The sequence below is a fragment of the Pteropus vampyrus genome, unplaced genomic scaffold, assembly GCF_000151845.1.
Source record: "Pteropus vampyrus isolate Shadow unplaced genomic scaffold, Pvam_2.0 Scaffold505, whole genome shotgun sequence".
NCBI lineage: Eukaryota > Metazoa > Chordata > Mammalia > Chiroptera > Pteropodidae > Pteropus > Pteropus vampyrus.
The window spans coordinates 611,693-637,285 of record NW_011889286.1 but is presented as its reverse complement, the minus strand read 5'-3'; the positions used below and the strand labels follow the sequence as shown (position 1 = coordinate 637,285).

General features: G+C 34.3%; 1 protein-coding gene across 4 annotated transcripts in view; it reads right to left on the bottom strand.

Moving 5' to 3' along the window:
- The window catches only part of SIK3 (SIK family kinase 3), a 216,685-nt gene that overhangs the window by 162,735 nt on the left and 28,357 nt on the right, over positions 1 to 25,593 (bottom strand). The window lies entirely within an intron of this gene.

Sequence of the window (25,593 nt, the reverse complement as noted above, 5' to 3'; positions counted from 1 at the left end):
CAACCAAAACCCAAATGGTAAATTAAAAAGCAGGTAGGAGGAGCAGGGAGATAGGCTTCATGGCTCTGAATAGTCAAAATATATCAGAAATTTCATGCACCAAACCTCATACACTATGTTGAAGAGAAGAGCCTCTTGGGTTCTTACTTAAATATTTTATATTAAAAAAAAAAAATCATCAAGAGTCATTTCCAGGACACAGCATATTAAAAGAGAAAAAAAGTAGAAAGGGGAACCAAGGAAGAAAAAAATCCGTTAGAGTAGCAGTAAGGGAAGAAGCAGAATTATTACATGACAGAATTCAAGGAAACATTTAGTTTATTCAATTCATGGGAAAGAACCCTATGCACTTCAGTACAAAAAATAATGTTCATAATAATGACCTTAAGGCATGTAATAAATTTAAATTATACTCAAATGTTAAGACAAGAAAGACATACCCAGGAAAGTATCAATATTAGGTTTTGTAGTCAAATAGATCTTTGAATTGAAACATGTACTGGCTCTGTGACCTTGGACAAGTTACTTATGTTCTCTAAAATACAGTTTCCTTATATGTTAAATGGAACTAATAAAACCTATCTCACTGGGTTGCTGTCTGGTACATAAGAGCTCAATAATTACTAGTCATTTCTATTATTTACTGCTACTGCTACCATTATTATTCACTTTAGATTTCTATTCCAAATAGTTCTTACTGAAGTATAATTACATGTGATAAAACACATATTAATGTACCATTTGATGAATTTTGACAAACATGTGTACCCAAGTAATTATTCCAATCGAGATATAGAACATTTCCATCAGAAAGTTCCCTCCAACTCTTTTGCAGTCAATTCCATCCATCTACCCAGAGATAACCACTGTTTTGGTTTCCATCACTTAGTTTTACCTGTTCTGCTATTCATATAAATGGAATCACAGAGCATATATCCTTTGTGTCTGGCTTCTTCAAAATGATCTTTTTAAGATTTATTTCAAGTTCTTTTTAAAAAGAAATTTTAGTAATATTTCACTGTATGAGTATACCACCATTTACTTATCTGTTGGTTGTTTCCAGTTTTGGGTTACAATCCAAAATTTTTAAAAAACAATTTAGGGTATATAATTAAGATTCATTTGTCAGTAGTATTGACAATATGGAATATCTTACCATTAATAGTATTAATAAAGGAAGCATTAATATGGAAAATGCAAACATTTCAAAGCCGATATAGGGCCTTCTAATGATTATTCTGTCCTCATGTACCAATCCATATATAATTAAGATTTCATTTACTCATAAAGCAATCTTTTATCATATCTGAATACTTTTAATTACAGAAGATAAAGAAAATCCTCAACACTATGAAGCAATTTAAAATCCTGTACCCAAACAGAAAGAAGTTAAGTTAATGTGCCAATACCACTCATGTTGATTCATTTGATGGGGAACGTCAGCATAACACAGTCTTATATGATATTCGAGCTCTCGATACAGATGCTAAAAGATTTTCTCCCTAAAAGAAGACAATTCGGATCCGTGCCTGGTATTACTGAGTGCAGCCATACATCTTGGCCAGTGTCCTTTAATGCTGGTTTACAGGACAGAGCACTATTTCACAGGGTGGGAAATAAGGCACAAGTTTAAAGAATTCATCTGTTTAGTCATTCTTAATTAACAAACCTCTGCCGCCAAAATCCATGCTCTGCCTGATAATGCAACTTCTCTCAAGACAAATACATTCTAAGTCAAGCTATCTCAGGGCAGAGATTCTGTGTCATTAGTGAAGACCCTATTCTCCCTGAATTTAGACAATGACTGGGCTTGGAACAAGTTATCTAAGGACAATGGTTTTCAAACTATGTCCAAAAAACATCAGGGCTTTTACAAATATTTGTTACTTCCACTTTTTAAAATAAACTTTAACTATTTTTAAGATTTTAATAACAAAGATGCACATAGATATGTTATATGCCAATTTTAATAAAATGGAGACAAGCTTCAGGCAATTACACCTACTAGGTCAATCTGCTTAAAAGGCTTCTCCAGCCATTTATGTCCATTTGCTAAATGTGAAATTCTTTAAAATGTGTCCTTGATTAGGAAGACTATAGCTGTGTACCGGTGTTTCTTCCTCTTTTTCGTCTTACTCAGAACTGTATATTTCCACTCATATAAAAATGGTACAAGCACACACATATGCTGCATTCCATTAAGTGTCAGACAACACTGCTTCAGCACACGTTCTATATGACTCAGCATGGCTGTCAGTATGACTATTACAAAATAAGTGAGCCCATAATAGGAAGGTTTGGGTCCTTCTTGCCCTACTTTTATGATAGTATTATCATAAGCTTCCAATACTTACATGCTTGTGTAAGGTAAAATGATTATCCTTAATAAGCCATATCAAAATATGATTAAAATTCTAAGATTTAAGACAAATATCTGATAATAGATATAACAAGATTAATCAGGCTCAGGGCAAATTAACAATTAGTATTAGAAATCAACACCAACCAATTCTTCAACCACATCAAAAACACTGTTAATAAGAAGTGGAAGACTCTCATATAAATAAATAAAGTAATAGCTATTTGTCACTGGAGATCACCTTTTATGGCGAGAAAAAAAAATCTCAACTTTCTGATGTTTCATGAAGTTAAATCTTACAAAGTAGATGATCCCTATCAAGTTATAGCATTATCTGGACAGGAAAAAAAAACAGTAAGCATAAATGAAAGCCTAAGGTTATTGGGAAGGGGGGAGTATTCAAACATAATTTTAATCTAACAATAAAAATACCATACAAGGTAAGTTACTACACAGAACATGAAGAATAGCATACACTCTGGAGGAAAAGCTCATTAGTTCCTATACTACTACCACTGTAAACAAGTTTATTGGATAAATATTCTACTACTTAAATTTAATTAGAACTATTATTTGAAAACAGAGACCACAGATAAGCATCTATAATACCTGCGTAATTAAAAAGGCTAAATTTATGTGAAATCTTTATACTTTATGCAAGGTCATAAATATTGGAATTCTCAAAATTTTTTAAATATGTTCATGTAAGTAAAGAAAAGAAAGGTTTACCTATTGAACATCATGCACAGCAGAAGGGAAAAAAATAGGTAACATTTAGATTACTTTTTAGTATGTCCTAAAATAAGGTGATCAAAACATAATGAGATCTATACTAGTGATAATAAAACAATGACAGAAAAAACAAAGCTATTACGTAAATGTAGTATAAGTAAGTATGGCATGCTCCATAGACAAGCACAAGCTGTTAAGAAGATGCCAATATGATTCAAATTATCAATTTTATTAAGGCATGGCCTCTAAATTTCAGACTTTAAAGAGTTATTTGCAATTACCTATATGATGAGTTCCAGAATCTTCTCTCATTTGTGAAATTGTTGGCTATCTAAAAGCAAGTTCAATTATAAATAGTTCAAATAAAACAAACAAACAAAAAACCTGTCTTTTTTTACTTTTTGTTTTCAAGAGACTCCATTAGTATCTCTCAATTATAACACAGCTATACCAGCAAATGCATCCTGCTAATGCTTTAAATAATTTTAAAGTGCAAAGTTATAATACTACCATGCTTTACAGCTGCAAATAGTGTCAATGATAAAATTAAAACAAAATTTGAACTGAATGTATAAAACAATGTTTTATCTGTTTTAAAATTTTGAGTGAATAAAAGACAAAGACAGGATTGAGGATTTTTTTTTAATAACACTAATATTTTCAAACACATAATGAAGACTTAATTAGCCAAGAAACATTCAATAATCACTCAAAACTGAGTAAGTATGAATTCAGGAATATTAGTTATTCTACTTGGAAATTAAAATTTCCTGGTTCTCCATTTTAAAATTTCTAGACCAGACTAACTGAAACATTTTCAGAGCCATACAAATACAGCAGAGTGGTTAAGGGTACCAGATTTGAGCCTAGTGCTGCCATCTACTATCTGTAAATTTTGTTATTAGTTACCTTAACTCACGTGCCTCAATTTTTCCATTTGTAAAACAGAGATAAAAATAACTACCTACATTTTGGGGTTGCTGTGTAAATAATACATATAAAGCTCTTATCAAGAGCCTGTAGTGCTTAAGTGCTCAAAAATGTTAGATGCCCTTATCATTCTTGTTAGGCAAGGTGTTTTTAAAAATTGTTACCATTTACAAAAACTTTTCTATGTAAACCGAGATTTTTTTTGATACTGTACAACCAAAATACAAAAATAACCAAGAGTTCCCTAGAGCTCATCAAACATGACTTCCTTAGAAATTTGATAAACTTATAAAATAAATTCATACTAAAATTTCCACTTTCACAGTTTCACACTTGTTAGGGCCCAGATAAAATTTCATTTGCAAAACCTCAGACTAAGTCAAAGAGCTCAGAACAAAAATTTTGACTAGAAAATGTTATTTCAGAAACCAACTTAATCAGAAGTGGTCTTACCTTCAATTTTTAAAATATCTAGTATAGATATCAGCGCAAATTTATACATGCTCAAAATTGGATGCTCCTAAGTGAACTTGTTTTCAAGAATAAAAATACTTCAAAAAATGTTTTGGGGAAAAAAAGGCAACTTATCCTCTCTGAATAACAAGATATTCTCAGTGAGAAAAGCGTGTGAGGCTCAGAAATAAGAACTATTTTCAGTGAGAGAATAGAAATAATGAAGAAAAATTCAAAATTAAAAGAAAAAGTAAAAATTATAATACATTATATATATTTTACAATTAAAAAAATTTTTTAATAAATTACTTTCCATGACCCCATGCATAAAATATATCTGCACTTCCCCAATCCATTTTTTTTGGACAAGACAGAAATAGGAAATAAAATTTTTAAAAATAATAATGTAAGCAATAAATTTTCTCATAATAACATAAATAATATGTAAGTTGTACTTCCTGAAAGTTGAGATATTGTGGTATGAAGATATTTTGCAAAAGGTCTTCAGAACAAAATAACCGTAACAAAAGGAAATGTGGAAATATGGATGCTATGGAGACAATTTATGGGTTCATAGGCTCATACAAAACTTTGGAAGGCCATTCTGACTCTGCTAAAGAGTCAGCATTTGAATGCTATAGAAAAGTCAGAGCTCCTGATGAAAGAAGCTTTAAAACTAAGGTAGTCATATTTCATGGGCAATATTTTAGGAAATAATTCACAGTTTGTATTTTCCCCATAATTTCTTAGGGGGAGGGGAATGAAAGTCTAAAAATAACCCCTCAAGAGCTCAGAATAGCTCCTTTAAAGTAGAATTTTAGACTTTTCTCCCATAACAAAAATTGACATATTTATTGTCATTATTCTACCACAGGCAACTTTTATTAACATATTGTTAGTTCCTCCAGAATTGTTACATGCCACCAAGCCAAAGTCAGTGTGGAAAATATATTAAATGACTCTTTGGCAAAAATAGGACTTCCAACAGGGCAATAAAAAACATTAAAAAAAAATTCTGATGAAAGCTGGGGTATTTATATAAAAATATGTAGATTCCTTTTAAATTTGAAACCCCTCATTCATGAAGAAAACCCTTAAAGGAAACTCAGAGCACAATATCAATCAGGTCATTCATTTCTAATGTTACAGAGTAAGTGCAGCAAAATTAGAATGTGTTTTATACAATATTAATTAATCTTACCTAATATGGAAGATCTTAATTTTAAATGTTTGCTCGTTTATCTGCCCCACACCCACAGCTAAGTACTGTACATTATTTGTTTCTATCTTTAAAATATTTGGTGACTAAAGCCTAAGTAAAAGGACACAGTCGTATTCTCTCCAAACAAAAAACTACTCAAGGTATGTATTAATCTACGGTACCTGGTCTTTACCCAGAATCTTGGTTATGTTTGCTGCAAGGAAAAAAAAACTGCTTTTATCAAAGCCATAGGCAAACACAGCATGGCCTGAAGTCTAAAAGATTCTGAGAGTTCTTATGAAATGTTCCAAAGGATCCTCTTGTCATTTGAAAGGCAAGAAAACTTCCCAAAGAAAAGCCAGGGAAAAAACAAGAGTCACTGTAAAATGTATAGGGAATGATAAACTAAAACCAGCCCTTGTCCTCAAGCAGCTTAACATTAACAACAAATGTCAACTACAAGAGATATCACAAAGCAAAACAAGATTAACTGCCACTTGACTATCTGCCACAATTGGGCTGAATTCAAAGGAGGGAATGACCACCTGGGCCAGAATAAACTGAGAAAGCTCCCTCAAGCTGAGAAGCATTTAAGCCAGACTGTCAGGAAGGGTGGTAGCACTTAGAATGAGGAAGAGCACTCAAACCCCATTTGTACCCCAGTCCTCACAGCCCTGACTCTGTTGAAGAAGGCTACATTAGAAGAATGTGGACTTGACATCTTTTATCAGCATTAAACAACAAATATGAATAAAGATGGAAAAGAAATGTAACTGAATTCCAGGTTCCTGCCACTCCCAGATAATAAAGCAAGCAAGCATCAAGACCTGAACTGGATAAAACAAACCTCAATGACTCAGCTTAGAACCAGCTGTAAATGGAAGTTCTGGTTAAACAAAACAATTACTTGCTTTGAATTTGCCTCCTGTATAAGTAGGGTAATTGCCCTAGATAAAGAGATATCTTCCAAGGCAGAAATTGTAAAAGAGATGACGATCAAGCAGAAGAAAAAAAAAATGCTCAAAAAAACAACAACAGAACCACCACAGAGCCAGTGATTCAAATGCTGCCCCATTTCCCAGCCAAGAAACAAGTTAATTCCTATGCTAAACACCTTTCTTCTGTTTTCACGTGGTTTTTCAAATGCTGAACACATCAAGAAATCATACCACTTAAGAAGTTTTGAAAAGTCTTATGATTTCTCTTTTTTATTGTGTGTTCTGGGGCAGAGATCTGTTTTGTCTTGTTTCTGAATCAAAAGAAAGCAGAGGCCTTAGCCAGTATAATTTACACCAGATATGTGAATTTACATAACAGACAATATTTTTAAAAGCAGAAACATCCTGTCTAGGGACTCTTCTTATAAGATTTTTGACCTGTATTGGCCTAAAGACAACCTTCTCCCCTTCCAAGCACAATCTTCCTGTTTTCTCAGCCTCAGCTGAACCTGTTCAACCAAACAAAGAACCACTCAAAGAAAATTTCACAAAATACCAACTTTAATAATTTATAGCCAAACCAACACACTCCTGGCTCTAGTCTAGAATAAACTACAAGATTCTTTATTTGCAATGACTTTCCACTCCTCTTATCTTTTGGTAATAATCTCGCATTTCTTCCCTATAAATGAATTAAAGTTAAGATTCTTTGAAATACCCCACATTCATGCAGGATCTCTCACAGTGGAATCACCTCATCTCTACATTAAGACTATAGCAATTCTCAGCACAGAAATGTAGGAATCTGACTCCTGGTCCAGTTTAGAAGAAAACGCATAATTAATAAAATAAACCTGTTTGATTAAAAAAAAAAGATACCAATAGTCTTCAAATTACGAACACCAAAATAAAGTTCAACAATGAGAAAATATTCAGAACTCAGTTTATGAAAAGCTTGCTATTAATATATGATAGTTTTAGTCATATATGGTACTGTGTACACTAGAATTCTTACTACGTAATATAAAGAAAAATGTTTTCTAGTTTCCTCAGATAATAGCTTAATTTAGATAATTTCTTATTTAAAGACATTTTTACTTTAAAATAAAGCAATTCTGTAATTATTTCAAAATTACAAAAGGCAATAGGCATAAGATTTGTGTTTACCAAAAGAGGCGGTGAAAGCACTAAAAACCTTTGATCAATGACTAGAGCCACAAGCTGAATAGCACAGCCAACATCAACAGAAAAGGAACTGATTGAATAAGAAAAATATTGGAACCTAGTGCTCTGAGCTCTTAATCTAATACTCACTTATTTGCATGAAATAGAGAACAAATAAACTTAATGTTGGACTACCACCTTCCCTAAATTAGAAGATAAAGTAATGGGAAGTACTGGGGAAGAAAAAAAAAATCATAAAAACTAAATTCTAAAGGTCCAAGATCAAAGGATATTATTTTTTTGAAAAGAGATAAGCAGCTAATTTTATACTAAGTAAAACCTGTTATACTATAAGTAACGTTTGTTAAGAACTTAATATGTACTAGGCACAATGCTAAGTGCTTTCCATGATTATCTGATTTAATCCTCTCAGAGACACTAATGAAGTAGCTACCATTATTTTACAGAGGAGAAACTCGAGTTTTAAAAACAGTTAAGAAACTTGTCCAAACTGCTAATAAATCCCAAAGCTGAAACTTCCATCCAGGTTTTGACTCTAAAGCCTGGACTCATCATTATTCCTTCAACAAGGAAAGCAGCAGTTTCAGGCGTGGCGATGAACTGTCTTGACTGGACACAACATCCTGCATCTCCCCACATGCTCATCTCTATCACTACCATAACCCACCTGAACTCTGGCTAATTGTTCTTAGTCATTTAGAACTTATCAATGGCTAGATAAATGTCAACTTTGAGAAAGTGAAAAGTAAAAGAACTTATAACCTTGAGCCACAGCTGATAGGCCTCTCCCAAAAGCGTCACTTGCTTATTCATTTATTCATTCAAATACTCACTGAGCACCTACTATAGACAGCAGTACTATGTTGTGATTAAAAGCATACGATTGATAATGTGTCTTTAAGTAAGTTACTCCACCTCTCACTGCCTTTATTTCATCTACAAAACAGGGATATCCATAGTATTGTAGTGAAGATTAATCATGTAATGACTCAGAACAGTGCCTGGCACTTAGTAAACAATAAGCATTACTGGTGTTGTGACTCTGCATGAGGGAATAGTTAAGCTAGGACCTGTAAGTAATAGAGCATGGTATGCCCTCTCTTCTCAAGCTGGCAATCTAAGACCTGCATATATAACCACTAACCAATCTTGTAAATGTCATTACAGGTGTTAGTAAATAAATGCTATAGATGTGCCAAGGAAGGAGAGGTTACTTCTAGCAAAAGAGATTAGGGAAGGTCTCATAGAAGAGGTGACACTTAAGCTAGACCTTTATATAAAGGGCAGGGAACATTCCAAGTACAAAATATAATCATGGGATAATAGAGAAATTGAGCTCAAGTAAAGAATTCATGGGAGAGTAGTGGTGAATAAACCAGAAAATGTAGGTAAGATTAGGGATCAGAGGATCAGGAAACCTGAAGGTTTAAATATGGAGTTCAGATAAATACTATAAGCATATTTTAAATGTAAACTAATACTAATATTCCCTGCAAGTGGAATACATATGGAAATGAGAGAACAGAGAATTCTCCCCAATTTTGGGCGGACGAGGTATAAGATAAAAAGAGAATAGCAAAGCAATTAAATCTGAGAAAAGCTACATGCTCCACCTCCATTTCTCTCTTCAGGGAGTCACAAGGCACACAGACATTTGAAGAGCTCTCATATGTCCTATAGTAAACAAACTGATTAATTTCATTTACTATGTTGTTATTTTGTTTTGAACCTCTAACAGTTCCCAAACTTACTTAATAATTCTTTTCCTCCTAGAATATATATTTAAACACTGAGGGATACTAGTGTCCTACAGAATGCGTTCTGGGAAACTTTGATACTAAATTATCTGAAGAAATGGGATGTAATTTCACATGAGGAAAAGAATTTTCTAGCCCTATAACCATTTTCAGAAAGACTTTTCCAAGATCATGAACTACTCTAGAAGGCTTCCTTATTTTGTTTTATCCTACATGGCAAATGAATCAGCTAAAGGAGTATGATGAGTATCTTACTTTGTTTTCTACCTTGAGAACAACAAAAATTTAAAGACTATTCTGACAACAATACAACCTGAATTATTTCTAACTTCCTTTCCCAAAGTGGCCCAAGTATTTTCTTTTTCTCATGTCTTTTTTATCTTTTTCTTTCCAATTTACCATTCTCTATTCTTCCATCCACATGTGATTTTCCTTTTACTGGCCCACTTTTGTCCTATGTGCCTCTGTCTTCTTTATTTCTCCCACCACGCTGTTCAAATTATTATCTTGAGCCTGTGGAGTCTCATTATGACCAGAGAATGCGTTCAACTGCTAATAAGTGCCACCAGGGATGACGGACAGAAAGAGCACCGCACAAGCTGTAGTTCTCCTATTCTGACCCATAACAGATATTGCCCATTCCCCAAAGCACTCCTTCCTATTAAACAGGCAATTCTCTGAACAGCTAGTTGCAATCTCCTGAAAGTGAAACTTATTTATAGGCAGGTTCTATACGTTCCCATTTGCATTCTTTAGATTCTATGGCTGAAATGTGAAATACACCAGCAAACCCAACTTACAGGTTAGGAAAAAAAAAACACACAGAAGGTCTTGAAAGCTAGAAAGTATCTTGCTGCACACCTAAAAATGTCTGGTTTTTAAAAGTCAATATCTGCATTAGAAGTTCTTAAGACACAACACAAGCCCTCGACAAAATATCAGTACCACGACCAGGAACCTTTGTACAATTAGCACACATAAGGATAAATAAAAACAATGGGGATAAACTTTAAAACGACCTTGAAATATTTTACCCTCTAGGACATTCTCCTCCATACTGACTACCTGAATATTTTCAATAAGTATTTCATTGTGATTTCTTCCTGAGTTGGAGTTCACCTAAACACGAGTAACCATCCTGATTATGGAAAGCCAAATTAGCTAACATGCTGTAAAAACAAGCCCTCTTTTAAAATAATTAATCTCTTTCTCTGTTAACTAAAAATGCGGAGTGCAGCAGTGTAAAGGAAAATATAAGATTCATTTAATGATGGCATATAACTAAGCTAATTAAGATAAGTAAAAATATTGTTTACTTAGTAGCCACAAAATTCTATAAGAAAATAGCTGGTTGGTGTAATTATGCAGTTTTACATCTCATTAGCTACTATAGAAGATTATGTATTGTGCAACAATGATATTTGTTGAACCAATAAAATCTAAAACTACTGTCATAAAGTTGTGTTTACATATCCCCTTTTTGTTCTATAAATCATTTTTCCCCTTTAAAACTAAAATATGCTCACAAGAGTCCCCCAAACAGCCTCTATATTCAAATTACAAACTATTTACTTGATGAGTTTCCCTAACCTATGAAACTGGAGAAACACAGTAGTTTTTGATACAGCAAAAAGCATCACACTCTGCCCCCACCCAGATGCCATAAACCAACTCTAGAAACCAAGGAAAGGCAATGTTTAATAACTAAGGGGAAACTAGAAAGAAGTGAAATAGAACAATTTCTAAACAGTAATTTACTTCTACTTTTTCCATCTCAACAGTAAATCTATATCTACCCTGTGAATGATAAAACCATATAAAGTGAAACTTTGCCATATAAATATAAAGTGAAACTTCAGTCCTCAGCTCCTCAGCCTAGGTACGTAGACTGTCTCCCTTACACAATGAGGTTCAAATAAAATCAAAAAATAATAGTGAAATCCACCTGATATTCAACTCATATAACTAAGGAGCAAAAGCACTACCACTTACAAAACAAACTCCAGATGACGTTTTTTCTGGGAGTTCTCCAAAAATGCCTGAACTCTTCATAATCCTACTAAATATATTAACCATGCTTTAACACAGCTTGAATATAAAACTGAGATTCCGTACCATGTCACTACTAGGATGAACACTGAACCAAGCTTCTCAGCAATAGGGCCCATGTCTTATTATTCAACCATATCTTCTTGGCCTCCAAATCTAATTTCTATTTTCCCTAGTTTTGAACTGTATATTTTTATAGTATTATTATATTTATTTCCTGTCAGCTACTTCAAATCCTTTGTGGAACAAAACACAATATAAATGTTTTATTCACATGTGTATGTTCAGCATTTAGTGCAATGTCTGGCACATAAGTTCTTAATTCATGTTTACTGACTTGAAGGCTATTGCCCCAGTACAGTTCTAGCTCAATAAAATACTTACGTCAAATGCCCATAGCAAACTTTAGCAATATTAACTACTGAAATGGACCAGAAGCTCAATGAGTTAGTGTTCCCAACAATATTTTTGTCTATGAACAAAGGAATGCCAAAACTGTTTTTAAACTGTTCTATTCTTTGAATCTTTTAAAAGAAAACAAAGTAATCATTTCATTTTTATATAATAAATATAAAAACTCAAGTAGATGAAAGGAATTTTCAGATTTCTTTCCACTTATTTTTCTGTTTATTTTCACTTTTCTAGACTTTTTTTGGTAGGTGATAAAGAAACCTATTAAAATTCTTTTAAAGGGTTTAGTATTTACAAAAACCTACCTCGGTGATCACAGCAGACCTGCATCATTTTAAATCTATACATAGCAAGGCACAGTATCTCTATACTACTATAATTTCTGTTTAGAGAAGATTATGAGTCCCAGTGACTATATTTTAATTATGACTCATTCAGACAAGCCAAGACATACTATTAAACAAAAAGTAAACTGCTGACTTAGAGATCTAATGATACAGAACACAATAAAGTCTGCCAGGAAATAGTATTCCTCTCTTCAGCATCAAAAGCAACGTGCCTGATCACTTTAAAGACAGACCTCTTCACCCCATATTTTGTACTGCCAAAAAAAAAAAAAGTTTAAAACTTTAGGGTACGATGTAAGTATCTACCTAAATAAGGCAAATCAGTCAAACTATCCAATACTGAGGATAATAAATCTGCAAATCAGCCATAAGAATTTATTCAATTATCTCAGCTGCAAACAACAGAGACAATGCTCAAGAACAAACATTAAGAGATGAAAATTGGTGACAGGAGTTAAAGAGATAATATCTGTATATGTTAAACTACCAGAAGCTAATTCTTCACACTTCAATATTGTTCTTAGCCTCCAAAGGCACAAAACAGAAGCAGAGTCTTCTGTTTTACAAGTTGTTTAGAAAGGATTTGTCAACATATATCCAAATATCTGCTTACTAATGGGAAAAATCTCTGTTCACCAGCCAAGAGACTTACGAGAATGAGAGCTGCATATGTCATCTTCCCTCTATGGCCTCCTAATTCCACATCAGTTTGTAGTTATTCTTGTACTACAAGAGTATCAGTTTCAGAATGTAAGCCTCATAAGCCCCCAGGAAAGCCATTCTAGTGGAACTGTTCCAGAGAGTTTCACTTTAGCTCCATAAAGAACCTGAAAGGTCTAGTCCATGACGAGAGTGAATAGTAACTGCTCTATTGGTTTCCACCTCTGACCTATAAAGAGCAAAGCCTAGAGCTGCCTGTAATCCATAATCCATTTTAATATTCTGATAGAACATTGCAAAAATGTGTATTTCAACAAAGGCACTGGCATGAAGATAAAACTGGAATTCTTGGCTACTAATCCTGTTAAGAATTTGCATTAAATCTCAAAAAAAGTAGGGGATATTCACTCTCCAATGCCTTTTTAAAAAAAAAATAAAAAGGGCAGTGGTGACAGCATAGGGAATACAGTTAGCATTAATGTAACGGCTGGGTGGAGAGCTAGAGGAGAGAAAGAGCAATTGGGGGATTGTTTTATAAACTATATAAATGTCTAACCAATGTACTGTATACTTGAAACTAATTTTTTTTTTTAAAAAAAAAAAAGGGCAGAGGTAAGACCCACAACACTCTGAAAAATTGTCTTAATCATACTTCAGATAAATAGAGAGTAGTAAGCTATTCTTCTCCACAACATTACGCTAAGCAAGTAATCTGTTGTTATTTTGGCACCTAATTCTTAAAGTTTGCTATAGCTGATCACCTCTAAAACTAATGCACTGTGTAACAATGTATGAATTAAACTGATATATTCTAAATTTGAAAGCTAAAAGATCATCCAGTTTAAACTTTTTTATGTGAGGAAACTAGAGTTCAAATGTGTTAAGTGATTTGGCCAAGGTCACACAGCCTGTGGTAGAGTCAGGACAAGAACTAGGGTCTCCTGACTCCTAGTCTCATGTTCCTTATGACCATAGCAACTAGACAAGAGAAAGCCCTACCATTCATCAGTGGTAAATGCAGTGGGCACTTTTCCTATCCATCTGTCTTTTAGGAGATACAATCCCTCTCTGTTCTGTACAATGGCCTAAGTAGAAACAGAACACAGATGAGCTAAATCACTAGTCAACGGTCATTTTAACAACCATGACACAACAAAGAGGCACAATGCCCATGTTAAATAAGCAGCAAAATATGACCCAATAAAGGCTTTAAGCCAAATTATGTGTATATGTCCCCATTTCACCATTCAACTATGAAGTTTCTTGAGGGCAGAAATTGATTCTTCTTGAACACTATATCCTTTACAGCAAGGGTCCCCAACCTCTAGGCTGCAGACCCAATACCAGTCCGCAACCTGTCAGGAACTGGTCCGCACAGCAGGAGGTGAGCGGCAATGAAACAGAGAGAAGCTTCATCGGTATTTGCATCTGCTCCCCAGCACTAGCATCACCGTCTCAGCTCCACCTCAGGTCATCAGGCATTAGATTTTCATAGCCCAGGTCCCTGGTGCCAAAAGGTTGGGAACCATTGCTTTAGAGCATTATTCTTTTAAAAAGTTTTGCTCATACACCCCATAAAACAAAATTGGAAGGAAAAAAGAACTTCTGCAAATATTATTAAGTGGCTATCTAAAATTAGTACTCAAAAGTTTAAATAATTGCAAAGGTTGTAATCTTTATATGCCAATTTCAAACTGGCATCTAAAAAATAAAACAATTATTACACTAATTTAAATGCATCCAATGAAATCTAAATACCTGAGAAGTCTGATACCCACCATACTCCATTTTAAAACTACGATAGAATCATTTCCTACATGAAATGTTATATTATTTCTTTTCCTCCTTGAAATTATATTTCTATTTTTTCTTTCACAGTATTTTATTTAAACATAATTTTTTATCATATTTTCCTTTAACAAAATATGTATAATTATTTTTTATTCATTTAAAATATTTCTTTTAAGTCCCTATTACTATTATTTGTAGTATCTAACTGATTCAAACAATGCAAATATATTCCAAATTTTGATAACTAAATATAAAAAGTAATTTCCTTTATTGGAGATGCAGCTCTTAATAAGATGTACAGAGGAGGCTATATACCTTGATAAAGGTAAGTTTTCATACTTGACAACCCAGTGTTTTGACTATTTCTTTGTTGGAACCATGGAGGATTTTGTACAATGGTGAGATTCAAGATCAGTGAAAGGTATGGCTTTTTCTTTTGTCAACTGTAAGAAGAGCCAGAACTTAAGGGAGGTAGAAAAAAGAACCAGCATTATGTCAATGCTGTCTTCAGACAAATAATCTCAGGAAAAAATATAAATGAATGTTTAGAACCAGGAAATTGTTTCTCTTAAAACTATCCAGCCTAACGCCAGTCTGAAGATTGCTGCTCCAAAGCACCTAGCTGGGTTCATTTATTGCAACTCAATAAAAATTTGTTGCATTTAAATAGTTTAAGAAAAAATGTTAGTCAATGAGAATATGTATGTTATACTGATTTTTTTTTAAGTCAAATTATTAAGTCTGTGTCAGGATTAGGTAAGAGGATGAATGTAAAACATTGACAATAGTGCCTGACAAATAGTAAGACAGTGTATGTTACCTGCCATTAGGCAAATCTTCTTACTTTTCCCTTTTAAAGTCTTATTCAGATATGACAGTATAATTTATTTTTAAAACACACAATTCAGTCTGCCAAAGAATAATGGTTCAGGACTGCTACCATCTTATATTACGTATTATATATTCATATTATACTTTTACACCACAAACATATACAGAAAAACCAGAAAGCTTTTTATGCAACTCTAGAAAAAAAAAGTATTTTATTGGTGACAGTCATATTTTTGATACAGATGAAAACACAGATTTACCTTTTAAAAATTAATAGAAATACATTTAATTCTACAGATATACTGCCTATTAAAACTTTCCTTATAATGAGACAGACTTTCATTATGAGACAGACTCTATCTCTCTCAAAATCTACTAAAAAAGGACCTGTAGGATGTACGTCCAAGACAGAATGGCAGGAACTTTAGGATATTAACAGGTCAGAACCTGCTTCATTTAAAATACTTCTTGATTTCTCTGTGCCCTAATAAATTTGCCTGGAATCTAAGAGACTTTAATTCCATCCTTAGCTGACCTGCTTCTACCTCTACTCTGCTCACTAAGATTACAGGGCACTAGGCGGTTACCAGATTTTAGTCTGACAAAGTTACTCCCTTCTCCCCAATCTTTGACCTCACTTGGAACTCAAAATGTAAAAAAATCTTATATACATGTTCCATCATACCAGGAAAACAGGTACTGCTCCAAACCACATCACAATTTGATACAGGAAATTAGAGAATAAATTTTTTTAGATATAATTTACATACTATAAAATTCAACCTTTAAAAATGTATAATTTGATGGGTTTTAGTATATTCAGAAGGTTATGCAACCATCACCACTGTCTAATTCTAGAATATTTTCACTATCCCAAAAAGAAATTCTGTATCCACTAGCAGTCACTCTCCATTCCCTCCACTCTCATCTCCCTATAGCTCCAGGCAACCACTAATCTACTTTCTGTCTCTATAGATTTGCCCATTCTGCACATTTCATTCAAATGAAATCATACAGTACATGGCCTTTTGACTGGCTTCTTTCACTTAGTATAATGTTTTCAAGGTTCATCCTCATGGTTGCATTATCAGTACTTCATTCCTTTTTACGGCTGAAATACATTTCATTGTATGGAAATGCCACGTTTTGTTTACCCATTTATCAGCTGATGGGCATTTGGGTTGTTTCTGCTTTTTGGCTATTATGAATAATGTTACCATGAACATTTGTGTATATGTTTTCGTATGAACATATGTTTTTGATTTCTTGGGTACATACTCAGGAGTGGAACTGCTGGGTCATATGGTTAACTCTATGTTTAACTTTTAGGGGGACTGCCAAACTGTTTTCTAAAGTGGCTGTACCATTTTATATTCCCACCGGCAATTGAGGGTTCCAATTTGGAAAATAAATTTTATTTTTCAAAATCTCTTCCTTTATAAGCCTTCTGCCTTCCTTTAAAAAATGAACATGAGGAAAATAAACTGTTTTTTTCACACTCTAGTGTGTGTTTTAACAACTAGCTTATTTTCTGAAAACATACTGTCTAGGAAGAACATAGCATTAGAAGAGAATATAAATGGTATAGCTATAAAGTATTGAGACTAGTTTAACACACTGGAAAATTCACTTTTAAATGAGTATCATGTCTCATTTCATTACTTAGGCAGGTTATATACCCATTCTACCTTTGAAAACTCCTCTTGTGAAATTACTTTCAAGGCCAGTTCATAAAGGCAAATAAAATCGGTCTTATGACATTATACGGTCATCTGCTTTTCCTTTTTAAGGACCAGACACCATACTACCCAGCTTGATCACCCACCCAATTTGTTTTAAAGACATAAGTCTAAATGATTCTTGGCCACTTCCACAAATCTAATACAGAAGGAAGGAAGGAAGAAGGGAGGGAGGGAGAGAGGAAGGGAGGAAGGGAGAGTGAGTGAGAGAAAAAGAAAGAGAGAAAGAAAAAAGAAGAAAAGAAAGAGAAAGGAGAGAGAAAAAATAGTTTTTTTCTACAACTGAGAATAATATTCTTCAAAATGGAGTTTTCGAATGAATCTTACATTGGGGGAAGCTGGGGAAAGATACACTGGACTCTGTACTATTCTGCAATTTCCTATGAGTCTATATTTATTTTAAATTAAAAAGGTTTTAAAATACAGATCCTAAGAAAGGCATTATTTCAAAAGGAAAATGGAGAAGAATGGAAAATACTCTGAGTAGGTAAAAAAGGAAAATGTAATTCACATTACAGGAATCACAACTAGCTCAGGTAAGCCACAAAGTTCATTCTAAGGTACAATGGAAAATAAGGCAGAAAAGGTAACAGGAGTCAGACTGTAGAGAATCCAGAATGTCAAACTAAAGAGTTTGGAACACAACTTGTACACAAGGGGGTACTTTTAGAAAAATTTTTAAAGATGCATGAGAAAAATCAAAGCAGGGCTTTTGAAAGATTAATATGGCAGCAGAATAGAGGAAGAGTCCCCAACTCCTGGGCCGTGGACCAGTACTGGTCTGTGGCCTGTTAGGAACAGGGCCACACAGCAGGAGGTGAGCTGCTGGCAGTCAAGCGTGAGAAGCTTCATCTGTATTTGCAGCCCCTCCCCAGCACTAGCATCAGGGCCTCAGCTCCAACTCAGATCATCAGGCATTAGATTCTCAAAGGAGCACAGGTCCCTGGTGCCAAAAAGGTTGGGGACCGCTGGATAGAGGATGGACTGGAAGGAAGAGCCTAAAGACAAAAAGACCAGTTACTACTACAATAGCCCATGCATGATGGGTTGTTAAGGGTTAGCTATAGAACCAGACCATACAGGACTTAATGACTTAATATTCTGGAATCATCTATAAAAAGCCCATACTTGGGATTCATTTGGAGCTCTATATAACATTTACAATAAAGAAATCTCTCTGAATCACTAAAAGGGAAAAGTTCTAATATTTCAATCTTCTGCAGGCTTATAATAAAGGTGAAAAGGCAGACGCAGCTCTATTTATATCCAACAAAACAAAACAGGTCGAACAATAAGTAGACTTTCTAGCCTTGGACTATGTCCCTTTGAGCAAAAAACATTACATGCTCTCAAACTCTGGGAGAAACTTCCTCCCAGTAACTACTTGCTATCAGCTGCATTCTGCTTGCTATAGGTAGGAGGATTCATTGTAATAGCAAATTTCTGGTCGAAGAGACCAATGAGGTCTTCAACAAACAGTTTTGTGTCTCTAATGTCATACTTTCATAAAGCAAACATATATAGGAGACAGAAGTAAGATATTGATTGTTGAAATGCAAGAGGATCCAGTGTTTCATTATGGGGTAAGTATAGCACAACTGATTAAATGTTCGTTGAGGGTCCACTGTGTACTAGATACTGATGACACAAAGATGACTAAAACAGTGCCACTTTCAAAGAAGCCACAGTCTATTGAGAAAAACACACAAAAAAGTAATACAAGGTGGTAAATGCTTTTCTAGATATCTAAGAGATGCTTTGAAACTAATAACAGCAGCTAATATTTATGAAGTACTAGAATGTACGTATGCACGGTCCATATTCAAAGTGTTTTCTTATATTAGTTCATTTAATCCTCAAAATAAGATTAATATTAGCCACTTTTCATAGATTAGAAAAGTGAGACACAGACATAGGTTCTGTAGCTATGTTATTAACCAAGCATCAAGGCAGTCTAGCTCCTGACTCAGGGATTTTAATTACCCACTACACTGTCTCTTAAGGAAAGACAAATTAATGTTGCCTGAAAGGGCAGTTAAGACTCAAGAGAGAAGATGAGAATAGATAATTTATTTGAGACTCACCACTGACGGATGACCAGGAATTCAACAGACAGACAAGGCATTTGGGATAGAAAGTTGGGTGCTTATTTTCCAGGAGTAGTTGAGGGGACAGCAAAAAGAATGAGGGAGCAGCAATAACAGGACAGAGACAAAGGCACGAGAGTTTAGCGTGCAGACTGCTGTCAAAGAATAGTCAGTATTTTAATCTATTTACAGTGTAGGACTCATAAATCCCAGAAACAAGAGATGAGGCTATAAAAGAAATCTGCAGTGTTATGGGCCTTGCAGGCTTTATATTTCAGGTAAGAGGAACCCACTTGAGGCTTTTACCATGGAAGTGTTATGAGCAGATCTGCCTTCCATAAAGACAAATCTGGATGAAAAGTGGAAGGTAGCCCAGAGGTCAGGAGACCAATTAGAAGGTTACACAATAATTCTGTCAAGAAATGATAAGGAGTGGAATGCAAGCAGATGTTTGTGAAATAGAATCAACAGTTCTTAGTAACTAATTGCCCGTGGAGGATAAGGAAAAGAAGACAGACCAGAAAAGCTATTTGTAAAGCTCATGTTCTGAGCAGAACAGGGCAAAGGAAGAATGAATTTTAAGAGGAATAATAGTTATGATGATGATGATGATGATGATGATGATGATGATGACATCACTAATATTTCATAAGCTATTATATAACTGCACTGAGCCAAAACTTTTACAAGAATTATCTCATTTAACATTAGTAAGGTAAGTTCTATTATTATCACCCTTTCGAGAATGGAGAAATTGAAGCTTTCAAGAATGGAGAAAATGAGTAATTTATTTGAAGCTAAAGTCACTAGGCACTGAAGCCTGAGAAAAAAGCAAACTTCAGATAAAGTTTTAGGTATCTGCGAGGTATGCAAATATAGATCTCTAGCAGGCCATGTATATCTTTGTGTGGACTTCAGGAAAGCTAGAGTCCTACAGATACAGAGTTAGAATAACACAACTATACTATTATTACTATTCTTACTACTAGTATTTATTAAGCACTTGCTGTAAATGAGACACTATTTAAACATTTTATAGGCATCATTTCACCTAATCCACACAATCCTGAGGTAGGTACTACTATTCTTATTCTTACAGAGAAATGAAGTAAAGCATTCAAGTCTCTCGGGCAGAAAATAATGAAATCAGAGAAATCAGATTCAAACACAGGTCTTTTTGATTTGGAAGAAGGAAGAGAAGTGAAAGTTGGGCTGAAGATGGATTGGGAGGAAGAGAATCAAGGACTGAATTCACAAGAATATAATCACTTATAAAGTAAGCAGAGAAACAGAGTAGTAACAGGGTTTAAGAATTGGTAATATGTCAGTGAAGTAAAAGAAAAAAACAGAAGGCACTCCTATTTTGAAAACTATAAGAAAAATTTTTAGAAAGAACAGGGTTATCAGTGTCAAATGATACAAAGAGGTGAGATAAAACAAGAGTTTAAATTAGGTAGCTAGGATTAGCAATAAGGCCCTGAAAACCCTTTCCAGAGTAGTCTGAGTGAAACTGCTATGAGAGACATAAGATTACCAAGACTGTAGGAGAGAAAAAGAGGTGAAGAGGTAGAAGTTTGGTAGTAAAAAATAATTACTCGCAGGGGTCAGTGAACTTTTTCTCTAGGTTTAGTGGGTCACACACACTCTCATATTTTCCTCTTTTTTTTTTTTTAACAACACTTTAAAGATGTAAAAAGCATTTTAGCTGGGTTATACAAAAATCGGGCCACAGGACAGATTTGAGCAGCTGGCAATAAGTAGCTTCCCAACCCCTTCATTAAGAGCACAGACTCTGGAGCCAGACTAACTGAATTAATATCTAGCTACTCATTATCTGGGAGCCCTTGGGCAAGTCACTTAACTTCCCTGTGTCTCAGTTTCCTTGCCTATAAAAGGGGGATAAGAAGTGGAACTACCTCATAGGTTGTTGTAAAAAGAAGTAAATACAAGTAAAGCACTTAGCTACTAGAGAAAAGCCATATCAATGCGGACAATTTGTTAGAGGTTGGGCAGACAGGAGAGCCAACAGAGAAGAAGATATATTAAATGGAAAAGGAATAATTCGCTTTTTAAAAAGTCCCAAAGAAGTGGAGGAATGGAATCAAGACAGTTCAGGTGGATGCAGAGAGAACAGGCTCTATCCCTACCACTGGTGAAGTACAAACTGGTCTGGAGTATAAACTGCAAACTTTTATCAAAATTTCAAATGTACACATTTTTTGAGACCTTTGCCTCTTCTAAAACTTAGCTGTGCATATATACTCAAGCAAATGTAAAGCTATGAATGCAAGAATGTTCCCCTTCAGTAGTAGTATTGGTAAAAATTAAAAAATGGAAATAACTTAAAAGCGTATTAATAAGGGAAAGGTGAAATAAAGTAATGCACAGCTATACAATGGAATCTTATGTAGCCATTTAGAAGAAAGAGATAAATCTGTTGACATGGAAAATTTCTGTAATTTAATTTTTTAATTAAACTTTTTTAGTTTTATATAATTGTAGAGTCAAATGTAGTTGTAAGAAATAAAACAGAGCGATCTCATGTACCCTTTATCTAGTTTCCCTCAATGGTAACATCTTGTAAAACTATAATTCAATATCATAAATTTTTAATATAAAAACAGATTAGCATGCATATTACATATACACCCTTTTGTGCATTTTAAGTATCTACATAGTTTGTGCATGTACTCAAGAAGATATACACTTAAATGCTAGTAGCTGATATCTCTGGAAAATGAGAAAGATTAAGAAGAAAATGGAGTATATTTACTTTTACTTTATATACATTTACACTAATTTTTATTACTCACAAAATGCATATATTATTTTTAGGATTTGGAAGGTAAACAGGTAGAGGGGTTAAATTTTGAAATAGAGGTATGTATTCTTCTGAAAGGGGATTTAATGTTTGGAAGCAGAGGGAAAGGAGAAAAGGGAAAGTCACACCGAAAGCCTCTATTTATTCAATTAAGTAGAATGGCAGGCTGTGCTTCATTCTATCACTGCCCAGCTCTATTCTAGGCACTGGAGAATCAAAAATTAACTAGACAAGTGTGATCTGTGAATTCAAGGAACCTAGAGCCTACCGAGGAACGTGGACATTCACTAAAAATTACACAATTAAAATTACCATTGCAGTACAGCTATAATCTGACTTCCTAGGTTCAAATCCCAGCACTGCTACCAAATGGCTGTGTGAATCTGGACAAGTGACGTAATACTTCTCACTTCAATTTCTTCATTTATAAAATGGGAATAATGATGGGTCCTATTTATTTACCTATCTATCTTACCCACAGGGGTTAGATATATAAATCTATTGTCAAGATTTAAAAACATCTGTATGTGTAAATTAAATAGAACAATTCCTGGCATACAACAAGCACTCACTTTTTTTTGCAACTGTTGTTATACGCAATACAATGAATTATTTCAGGGGGACTCTAATATTTCTTCAGGCAAATGGAAAGTCAGAAAAAGCTTCTTTTGAAGAAATAACACAGAAGTTACCAAAGATGAATACGAATTAAACACCAAAAGAAAAAACTGTCTGGCAGAGGAAAGAACATAGCCAAAGACACTATGGTAAGAATGAGCATGGCATGATATACGGGTCTGAAAAAGGGCCAGTGAAGCTCTAAGAGGGGAGAGATGGGGCTGGAAAATTAAAAAGAACATATTAAACTTAAGAAGTTTATCTTTATCTGAATAACAAAAGGTACTATACTGGAAATAACATAATAGATTTATTGTTTTGTTTTTTTTTTAAGATGACTTTACTGAAGTATGGGGTCTTCTGTGATGAAAGGAGATGAACCTGAGCTTATCAAAAGTGGATAAAGATTTAGAAAGAACAGTCATTCTAGTGAAGGAGAAAATAAATCAACTAGAGACAAGTAAGAAGACTACTAAAAAGAATAACAAGCACGGATGAGGGTAGAACTCATGAATTAGTAACAGAAGTACAGTGATTCAATCATTTCTTCGGGCTCTAGGGCAGAAACACAGGAAAAGGGCAGTATTGTTAATCCACAGCTAGAGATCTGCATGGCACGTGGGAGAGAAGAACAAAGGTGCAGGAGAACTGAGAATACTGTGACTCATTGAAAGTGACCAACTATGGTGTCCATATGGCATAAAGTGATGCCAGGAAGAATGTCAAAAATTCGGAGGCAGGGAAAATTTAAGGGGCTAGAAGCCTCAGTGAGATCTGAGAATAAGTTCAGCAAATGGCAAAACTGGAAAGACAGGAAATTGTGGTCAGAGAGCAAAATTTCCAAATTTATGATTTCAGAGGTAGAAGTCTAAAAGGCCATAGGAATAGACTGCTACAGATAAGTGGAGAGACAGAAATTTAAATACTATAAATAATATATTTTTAAGTATCTGGAATAAAATGGGTGCCTTGCCAAAAACAAATTTTAACCTACTCATTTTACCAAATAATTTTCAAGGACTTTCCTGAATAGCCATTCCTGACAAAAGCTCTTAGACGATTAGAAAAGGAAATTTTCTTAACTTGATTATTTATCACAACTGGAAAGCAAGCAACATGTAACGGTAAAAACTAAAGCACAGAGAAGCCAAAAACTGGGAGAAAATCTCCGCAAAATATATATCTGATGAAGGACTAGCATTGAAAATATACAAAGAACTCTTAAAATCCAACAATAAGAAAACAAAAAAGACTCAATTAAAAAATGGTCAGAAGAGCTGAATCTCATCAAAGACGATGGACAGTTAGTATACAAGCATATGAAAAGACACTAGACATCATGTCATTAGGAAATAGCAAATTGAAACAAGATACCACTACATACCTGCTAGAATGGCAAAAATCCAAAATGCTGACACCACCAAATGCTGGTAAAAATGTAGAACAGGAACTCTCATTCATTGCTGGTGGGAATGCAAAATGATATAGCCACTGTGGAAGATAGTTGTAGTTTCTTATAAAACTAATAAACTCTTACCATATAATACAGCACTCACGCACTTCTGTATTTACCCAAATGAGTTTAAAACAAGTCTACATGAAAATCTGCAAATGGATGTTTATAGCACCTTTATTCATCATTGCCAAAACTTAGAAGCAACCAAGACGTCCTTCAGCAGGTGAATGGGTAAATAAACTGTGATACATCCAGACGATGGAATATTTTTCAGTTATAAAAAGAAATAAGCTATCAAGCTACGAAATGACATGGAGGAACCTTAAATACATATTGCTAAGTGAAAGAAGTCAATCTGAAAAGGCTACACACTGTATGATTCCAACTATATGACATTATAGAACAGGCAAAATTATGGAGACAGTAAAAAGGTCAGTATTTCACAGGGTTTGGGGGAGGAGGGAAATGAATAGGTGGAGCATGGGAAATTTTAGAGCAGTGAAACTATTCTGCATGATCCTACAATGGTAGATTCATGACATTATGCATTTGTCAAAAGAGAACTATAAAAGATAAAATGTGGACACTAATGTAAACTATGGACTTGGTTAACAATAATGTATCAATATTGGCTCACCAATATTGTACCACACTAATGCAAGATGTTAATATTAGGAGAAACTGTGGGGAGGGGAGGTAAGGAGGTTTATGGGAATTCTCTGTACTTTCTGCTCAATTTTTCTGTAAACCTAAAACTGCTCCAAAAAATAAGGTCTATTAATTTAAAACTAAAACTAAAAGCATTACTATTCGAGTCACGCAGAGAAAATAATGTCCACTACTGGTGAGGAAATATATTCAAGAGGTTATAAAGGTACAAACTCTGCTTGGGTTTGATCTGGCTCTTCCACTTACTGGCTGTGCTACTTTAGACAGGTTACAAACTTCGCTAAGTTTTAGTTTGTTGACTGGTAAATTGGGGATATTAATCATCGTGGAGTTAAGATGATTAAATGAGTTCATACATTTAAAGCACTTAGAACAGTGACTAGAACAAATTAAGTATTCAATAAGTATTAGCTCTCCGTTACTCAAAGTAAAGTCTATAAACCTATAAATCAATATTACCTAGGGTGTTGTCAGCAATGCAGACTCTCAGGCCAACCCCAGACCTACAGAATCTGCATTTTAATATGATCCTCCAGGTAACTACTGTGCACATAATGTT